Source organism: Medicago sativa, chromosome 3 (assembly GCF_051527215.1).
Source record: "Medicago sativa cultivar Bolivia chromosome 3, Bolivia_mono, whole genome shotgun sequence".
Classification (NCBI taxonomy): Eukaryota; Viridiplantae; Streptophyta; class Magnoliopsida; order Fabales; family Fabaceae; genus Medicago; species Medicago sativa.
Window position 1 is genome coordinate 26,894,615 of NC_140751.1, and position 9,749 is coordinate 26,904,363.

The 9,749-nt window shown below is 34.1% G+C and overlaps 1 pseudogene; it reads left to right on the forward strand.

Moving 5' to 3' along the window:
• The first annotated feature begins 2,957 nt into the window (after positions 1–2,957).
• LOC146936796 (agamous-like MADS-box protein AGL62 pseudogene) lies at positions 2,958–3,699 on the forward strand (annotated as a pseudogene).
• The last annotated feature ends 6,050 nt before the right edge of the window (positions 3,700–9,749 follow it).

Here is a 9,749-nt window from a genome sequence, read left to right on the forward strand (position 1 = left end):
TTGATAATAAGGGAGAGAAATGTGTTCTTCTTGGCGTAAGTGAAGAGTCTAAGGCCTATCGTCTTTACAATATTTTAACAAAGAAGATTTGTATTTCTAAAGATGTTGTGTTTGATGAAAGCATCGGTTGGAATTGGGAAAGTCCAAATAAAGGTATATCAGTGGCTCTTGAACTAGAGGACAATGAAAGTACAGAAATAGAAGAGGATGTACATAGTGATTTGGAAGAATTAAATGAACTTGGTGGATCTGATCATGGAAGTGAAGATGCTGAAACTCCACTACAAAATATTCAGCGCCAAAGGCAGAGACCGGTTTGGATGAATGATTACACAAGTGGTGAAGGGCTCTCAGATGAAGAGACATTGGCTCACTTTGTTGCTGGAAGTGATACCATTTCATTCGATGAGGCAATTAAAAGTGCAGGGTGGAGAAAGGCTATGGATTTGGAGATTGAAGCAATTGAAAGAAATAATACATGGGAGTTAGTGGAGCTTCCAGAAGGAGAAAAACCAGTGGGAGTAAAATGGATTTACAAAACAAAGCTAAATGAAAAAGGAGAAATTGACAAGTTCAAGGCTCGTTTAGTAGCTAAAGGGTACGCTCAAGAGTATGAAGTGGATTATTCTGAAGTATTTGCTCTAGTCGCAAGGCATGACACAATTAGAATGGTTATCTCATTGGCTGCTCTAAATAATTGGACTGTGTTTCAACTTGATGTCAAGTCTGCATTTTTACATGGAGAGCTTTTGGAACAAGTTTTTGTCGAACAACCTCCAGGGTATATAAAGAATGGAAGCAAACATATGGTTTATAAGTTGAAAAGAGCTCTTTATGGATTGAAACAAGCTCCTCGAGCTTGGTACAGTCGGATTGACACCTATTTCAGCCAGGCGGGTTTTCACAAATGTCCTTATGAGCATACACTTTACATCAAAACTGGAGACAAAGGTAATTTTTTGATTGTGTGTTTGTATGTTGATGACTTGATATTTACCGAAAATGATGAATTCTTATTTAGAGAGTTTAAACAATCCATGATGAAAGAATTTGAGATGACTGATTTGGGAGTGATGAAATACTTCCTTGGCATAGAAGTGATTCAATCTGCAGAGGGTATTTTTATTTGTCAAAAGAAATATGCTCAAGAAGTATTGGAAAGGTTTAAAATGGATGATTGTAATCCAGTTCAGATCCCTATAGTTCCTGGAACTAAACTTACTCGGGATGATGAAGGAATGAAGATTGACAGCACCTACTATAAACAAATGGTTGGAAGTCTGATGTACATGACAGCCACTCGACCAGATTTAACGTATGTTGTCAGCCTTGTTAGCAGGTTTATGGAGTCACCAACTGAAGTTCATCATCAAGCAGTAAAAAAAATACTTCGCTACTTGAAAGGTACTGTTAATTATGGCTTGTTCTATAAGAAGAGTGAAATAAATGTGCTAGTTGGTTTCAGTGACAGTGATTATGCTGGTGATTTAGATGATCGCAAAAGTACTTCTGGGTATGTTTTTCTCTTAAGTGGAGCTGCAGTCTCTTGGTCTTCAAAGAAACAGCCTGTTGTGACTTTATCTACAACTGAAGCAGGATTTATAGCTGCTGCAGCATGTGCTTGTCAAGGTATTTGGCTTAGAAGAATTTTGGAAGAGGTAAAATGCACACAACAAGGTCCACTTATGTTATTTTGGGATAACAGTTCAGCTATTAAATTGTCAAAAAATCCAGTTTTACATGGAAGAAGCAAACACATTGATGTGAGGTTTCATTTTCTCCGTGATCTTGCTAAAGAGGGAGTTGTGGAACTATGTTACTGCAAAAGTGATGAGAAAATTGCCTACATCTTTACAAAACCTCTGAAAGTTGATTCCTATTTGAAGTTAAGGGCATTACTTGGCATGTGTTCGATTGAAGAAATAAACTGATTGCTTATGAACATTCAGTTTAAGGGAGAGTGATGAAGTTAGTAGCTGTTTTTATTTGTTTCTGCTTTTCTGTCTAATAAATCCTATTAATTAGGAAGTAAGGTTGTTTTGTTATCCTTTAAATTAGGAACCGTTGCTGACTTCTTTTAGTTTGATTTAGTCATTAAGATATTTTCCCTCTTTGTAGCTAAGTTATTGTTAGTGGCTAACCCACGTTTAGATGTGGTGGTTCTGGTGTAAGGCTATTTAAAAAGCCATTTTGTGTTTTCAATAAAAAAAGAGTACTTTCCCTTCAAATTTCCATTTTTTCTATCTGATACATAACATTAACACCTCATTGTAAAAACCAAACACGACAAACCGATCAACCAAAATATGCCCTATATTGATTTTAAACATTATCAATTCATCTTTCCTCATATATCCTCAATGCAGATCTAATTTTCTGATTAAAAGCGTATTTCAACTTCCATCAAATCATCCTAAATAAGCTTATCTAAAAACAATTACCCTAAATCAAAAAAAAAAAAGTCTATAAAATTTTGAAAGAAAAAAATCAACTTTTTAAAGGGATAATCAATGAGCATATGAGCAAATAATTCAACACATGAATACAAAGTTAATCGAAGTTGATAAAGACTAACCAATGTGCAAAGAATTCAACAACATATAGAAATATCCAGGTACACATATCCAATAGTTTGCTGAATAAGGTAAGATATACAAATTTGCAAAAAGGCGCCATATTTTTACATTGAATTTCCTGCCATAAAAGGCATGCAAAAGAGATTTGATAAGAATCTCCTAATCTAGTAAATTATCAATAAGAAAAGATGCAACATTTGAAAAAGATAGCCACGGTTGGTATTCAAAGAAAAATCATAATACAATACTTAAAACACATACACACAAAAGTTGACTATATAAAATGACCCCTTCACACCCAACTTCAATGTCTCATTTCTTACTCTACGATAACAAACACACCCACCCTTTTCTTTTCTTTGTTCTCTCTATGTGTCAGCCATGTCGAGTGGAAAGAAAGGCCGAGGTCACCTAAAGATCGAGATGAAAAAGATGAGCAACGAGAGCAACCTACAAGTGACTTTCTCAAAGCGTCGTAGCTGACTCTTCAAGAAAGCTAGTGAGCTTTGCACCCTTTGTGGTGCAGATACTGCTCTCGTTGTATTCTCACCTAGTGGAAAGGTATTTTCCTTTGGTCACCCGAATCTTCATACGGTCATAGACCACTATCTTTCTCTTGTACCACCACAAAACTACAACACCATGCAACTCATTGAGGCTCACCGCAATGCCAACGTTCGTGAACTCAATGCTCAGATGACTCAAATCAACAACACACTGGATGCCGAGAAGAAGATTGACGATGAGCTGAGCCATTTGATCAAGGAAACGGAGACTAATTTTTGGCGGGCCTGTCCGGTTGACGGAATGAATAAGGATCAACTTGAATTATTCAAAAAGGCATTGGAGGTGCTTAAGAAACTTCTAATTCAACATGCTACAACTCGAACTCTTCCATTTTTTGTTGGCAATGCTTCTTTCTCGAACATTTATCTCCATGATCAGCCAAATACTCAACAATCTGAAATGTTGCCATCATATTATTTTTCAAAATCCTATGTTGCAATTGCAGCCTCATTTGTTTGATAGATCAATGATGCTTCACCATGGCCAGAGGCGGATGCATGTTGGAGCTATGTGGGACTATAACTCCACATGCTTTTCCCTATTTTTTTATTTTTAGTAGATAAAACACATATAGCACACACGCACGGTAGCAACAGCAAGTGTTGAACATGTTTTTTAACTTCACCAGAAAAGTCATTCTCATGACTTCACCATAGAATTTTCCTTTTTATTTAGGGTAATTGTTTTTAGATAAGCTTATTTAGGGTAATTTGATGGAAGTTGAAATACGCTTTTAATCAGAAAATTAGATCTGCATCGAGGATAGATGAATTGATAATGTTTAAAATCAATATAGGGCTTTCCGACATTTTGGTTGATCAGTTTGTTGTGTTTGGTTTTTACAATGAGGTTTGTTTTATAGTCTAGTTGAAGTTGGTGGGAGGTGTAGACAAACATTCAGGCCTGCTAATGTTTTTTTATGCAGTGCAATTGATCCTATAAATTTAGTGAAGCTATTATACTCTAATGTTGAGATGAAAAGGTTAGCAAACTGGTACTATATATCAATAGTTCACATGAAAATTGTCCTTTTGTATTTCTGAATCTGGTTAAGATGAAAACGTTTCCAAGTCTTGCATATGTTAAAAAATGAATGTCCAAAACCTGCATCAAATTATTGTACCCTAATGTTATCTGATGAAATGTATTTTATACTCCTGTTTGGTAACTGCCTTGCATTTTGTTTTATAAGAACTGCTTTGCATTCTTATTTTATTCAACCAACTAATTGAAATCAAATTAGTACACTACATTCATTGATAATACTCTCTCTTTCCCTAAATATAAGCATCAATTTGAATAAAAATTTGTCCCTAAATTAAATATAATTATTTTTTCAAATTTTTAAATGCATTTATTGCTTCTTTTCCAAATAAACTCTTAATAAGGGTAGTTCACTACATACACATACAAAGGGTAGTTTAGATATTCACACATAAAATGAAGCGTCAACTATATTATCAACTTTTTAGGATGGAAAAAAGCAAAACAAATGCTTATTTATACATGCGGACTGAGGAAGTAAGTATTTTACAAATTCCTTTATGCACATTGATAGATTTATAGCGTCAATTAAAATTTAATGTGATCATTTTTTTTTAATCCAGTATAACTAGGGTCTTGACCTTAATAGATGTCCAAAATTATCACTTGGAATTGGATCAGTTGCTAGCCATATGACTGCAGTCCATGCAATTTTTGTGAGTGAGGAGAGACAAATGAGAAAAGGAAGAGATGAGGATGAGAGAGAGGAATGACGAGAGAGATAGAAACCAAAATGGTATGGTTAGATTCTTGTGATTTTTTATTGAACTCTAAATTGCAATTTTAACAAAATCACAATGGCGTACTATGATTCTACCAAACTTGATGTCAATTCAAACATACATATAGTTATTCTTGATATAAAAAAGGAGATGAAATCGTCATTAAGTTAAGCATACAAAGTATCAAATTTGTCTGGTTCACTCTCTTCACCAAACATTTGAAAAAAATCAAACGGCCTAGTAGATTATCACTTGATGGTAAATAGGGCCTGTCCGACATTTAATGAGACCTAAAGCAAAATTTGAAGCAATATCTTAATTGTACTTATTTAAATGAATCAATCAGACTTGGTCAATAGAAAACATATTAATGTAGGTAAATTTGATGGCTGGCATGGTATGTTATTCTTGTTCTTGATTAAAGAAGATAAAAATTAGAGACCAAACAAGTATAGAAGAGAGACCAACAAAGAAAAGTGCTTTATTATAGATCAGCAGTGCAGGTAATGTAGGAAACAAACTTAGAGATTAATTCTTATTTATTCCTTAGCACATGACAAAATATATTCTAAAGAACATATAATACCATAGCCATAACATTATTAGAAAGGGAAATTAACTAGCTAGCTAATTCTTCTTGTTATCCTTCTGAGCAGCATGCAAATCAGCAAAATAGCCTTTAGGATTTTTCTCAAATTCCTCCCTTGAAATGTTGGATCCATCTCCTCCAGGTGCTTTCATTGTATCACCCTTAGTGGCACTGCCAACGTTGTCCTTGGGATTGTTTGCAGCAGCACCAACATTGCCATTTCCTTTGCCGTCCATAGTTCAAAATGATCAAAGAAATATAATTAGATTAGATCAATAAAAAACAAGGTTTGTGTTTCAAGGGGGGTATGAATAAGAAATGGAGCAGCTAGTTGTGTCTTTATATAGAACATTGTTGTGTTGAAGCTGATCTCATCTCCTACCTCTTAATGACTTTAGCTTCAATTTTCAAGGTCTCAGCAAAAGTGCAGTCAATTGTTCTCATTTCTGATGTTAATTTACCAATCAAGTGTGTGGCCGGTGTGTGTTAACTAATGCATTATGGATATGAATGAATCACGTGTGAAAATATTGAGAAAATAGATTTTTTTTTAATTATAATTTTTAGATGGTTAATTGTATTGATGCTTCCATTTGGATCCCTATTCTTTAAATTTTAGCCTAATTAAGATGGTAACCAATTCTTCCTTGTCTTTGACCCCAAGTAGGTGTCCCGAAGCTATCACCTTGACTTAGACACATTATGCTCCTATGAGACTAACCCTCAGGTTGGAAGCGGAACATTTGCTTAGTTTTTAGTTTCTCAGGCCTATGAATCACACTACCCCTAAAATTAAGGGTGTTCGCGGTGCAATTGAATTATTATTGAGACAAAAATTTATCTCATCAAAAAATAAAATCATGTGCAATTCAGTTTGGTTTTAGATGACTAATTTAAAAAATCATATTGTATCCTGTCAATTTAATACAATATAATTTTAGATCGATTTGTGAATATCCAAATTATAAAATAGTCATTTTTTTTAATTAATATCTACTATAAATCATTTATAAAGCTAACAAAATATTTGTTACCTCCAACAGAATGAACTTGCATAGGTCCACACACATCGGAATACACCACTTTTAATATGCATCTTGTCTTCCTTATAGCATCTATTGCCTTCGAAATGGACAATTCAGATAATCAATCAAAAAAAAATTTTTTTAAGGAGATTCATGTTTTCAACTCTTCTATTGCCTTGTTGGCAATGTTATAAGTAATTTAGTAAAATATATTTTTAGTTGTTATACCCTAATTTTGGACCTAAAAATACTTGCTCAAAATATTTTTTCCATCTTTGATATATGTCTATTACTCTTGAAAATTGCCAATTTGCTATTGTTTACACTGACATTTTACTCTGCTTCATCTCCCAATTTAACTTTAAAAATCTTTTCGACTGTGTATTTGTCTATGTTTTCCTGCATCTCAAGTCATCCAAAACATTTTCTTGCATTTCAAGTCATTTGATTTTGTCTCTGATCAGTTCCATATTTCTCTGCATTTTATTTCAATATTATTTGCAAAATTCATGAAGAAGGGCATTTTAGTCATTTCCTGCATTCAAACTCATTTTAGTCCTTGAAAATTGTTTGAGTCTTTTCAATTTGGTTATATAAATCTTTATTTCAATTTCATGTCGAAATCAATTCCAAAAAATTACATTTGAAGTCATTTTAGGTCAGTTTAGCCCCTAGGGGCATTTTAGTCATTTCCAGTGTTAAAACTCTTTTGATCTTTGAAAATTGTCTCTGAGTCTTTTCAGTTGATTTGTAAATCTTTGCTTTAATTCCATGCCAAAATCCATTTCAGAAATTGCATCTGAGACATTTTGAGTCAGTTTAGTCCCTAGGGGCATTTTGGTCATTTCACATGAAATTTTGACAGAGAGAGGTTACTTTAAAGTACCTCATTTAGTAGTTGGTTCATTTTAGTCCGTTTTGTTATTTTTTAATCGTTTCACTTTACGTTATTTTCCATTTACCAATTTTTAACTCAATTTTATTTTTAATTTTTCATTTTAGTCCTAAAAATTCTAAAAATTGCACTTTAGTCTTTCTTTGCATTTTATTTTTTTCAAAAGTCTCATTATTTGCATTTTGGTCCTTTCTTTTTCATTTAAGTCTTTTTTTTCAAATTACAATTAAGTCCTTTAGTCTATTTTGCAGTCCAGTCCTTTAGTTTCAATAATTGCAGATTAGTTCTCCAATTTCTAAAAATTGCAAAAAGGTCCTTAAAGTTCCAAACTCAGCAAGGCCGAAGCCAACCAAGTTCAAATCCACATGTCAGCAAGCTATTGGTCCAACATCACACATGGCAGCTTATAAATAGCCAACTCATCAATGCATAGTGATCAATCACCATTCAACGCAAGCCACATCACAAACACAATCCAATTTTCTCTCTCTTTTCATCAAGATCAAAACCGTAACCGTTTTCCAGAAACTCCAAGAACACAATGAAACCCTAGAAATTCCAGAACTCAAATTCAACCAAATTTCATCACAATTTCGAAGAATTCAATGCTGTTCTCAGTAATCCTCTGCAGGATCATCATCATCGAACGGTTTTGCTTCGCAATTCAGTGTGAATCCATCACCAAGGGTGACGAACTCAAGCACGATCACGAAGACTTGATTCAGATCAGAGAAGAAGAAGAATCGAAGACGAAGAATCAAATCAGAGAAGAAAAAGAGAATAACTGATTTATTTTCAGTTCAAGAACTTACCAGAAGTATTCGCAAGGGTCTTTTCGTTCGAATCTCCAATCAAAACCAGGTAATCATCAGAACTTCTTCGTTTTTCATCGCAAAAGCTCAACGAAGGTCCACAAACGTAAATAAACGGTGAATCGAAGCAGAAACTTTGAAAAGATTTGAAGAAGATTGAAACCGAAACCCTAAAATGTAATCTGTGAAGATTCACCGTTTATTTGTGAAATCTAAGTTCATATCCATAATCAGCGTAGAAATTAGAATAGATTAGGGTTTCGTTTCAAGAAGTTTCAAAAAGATTTGAAAACCTAGAAACCGTAAGATTCAAGTGTAGATCTGTTCATATCTAGGCTTTGTTTCAAGAAACTAGTGCCAGAATCATAGAGAGGAGTCTCAGACGAACATGACGGTGTAAAAATTTCCTAAAAAATGTTCAGGTGCGGCGGCGCCACCGGCAAGCCACCGCACCTCCGCCGTGGTGTTCGTCGGAGAAGGTGAACGGAGAAGAAGAGAGAAGGGAGAGCCTCTCTCTCTAGATTCAACCTTAGAGAGAGAAACAAATAGGAGAAATGAATGGACCGGTCTCCTTTCCTTTAAGTAGACGTTGTTGAATCGTCCGGTTCAGTTGAACCGTACTGGTTCGTTCGTTTCACCCTTGGACCATGTGTTTGCACCGTCTGATCTAGGGTTTTAGGAACTGGATCAATCCAACGTCCCTGATGCGTTCGAATGATCCAGGATCCATGTCCCCTTGGGCCTGGGCCTTTTCTCTGCGCAGATTTTACATTCTCATGAGTTTCTTGCTATTCATACACTGCTGCTTGATAATTACACCCCTGTTGTGCCTAAAATTCATGATAAAATTCCTAAAAAAAAATTATGTGTTCTTGACAATTTTCTAGACATTTTTGTGATATTGTTACATGTTAAAACCTGATAAAAAAATATTGTGACATTTACTTGCTTCATTATCTGAATTCTATGTTAAAGGTCTATAAAAATTGCATGATTTGATTCCTTTTCTTGATGGATGTTTGTGGTTCATGGTATATGATCTTGTGAAGTTTTGTTACTGTTTGAATGTGTGTTTGTATTGAATATGTGCATGTGTTGGTTAGTTGCTTGCCTTGCAAGTTATATTTGTGAATAAATAGTGCAAATAGGCCTAAGTTCACATTAAAATGTAAAGCTTACAATAACTCTTTGATTCTCATTTTAAACCCTGGATTTTATGTCTTGAAAATATGTTGAATCATGAGAATTATAAGTCATATTTAAGCCTTGCATTGGTGATGAATTTTAGGTCTATTTCATATTGTTCTTGTTTGTTTTCATATCAAATTTTTTACCTTTTGTTATGATAGCTTTACTTACCTATGTCTCTATCCTTTTATGCCTTATACTACTAACAATTTCATCTATTGGTTTCATACATCTCATAAGCATCCCATCTCCATTTTACTTCTTGTCATTTAAATTCATGTAATACCTAGCATGTAAAGACTTAGGGGTTTTTTTTGTAATTTTCTTAACA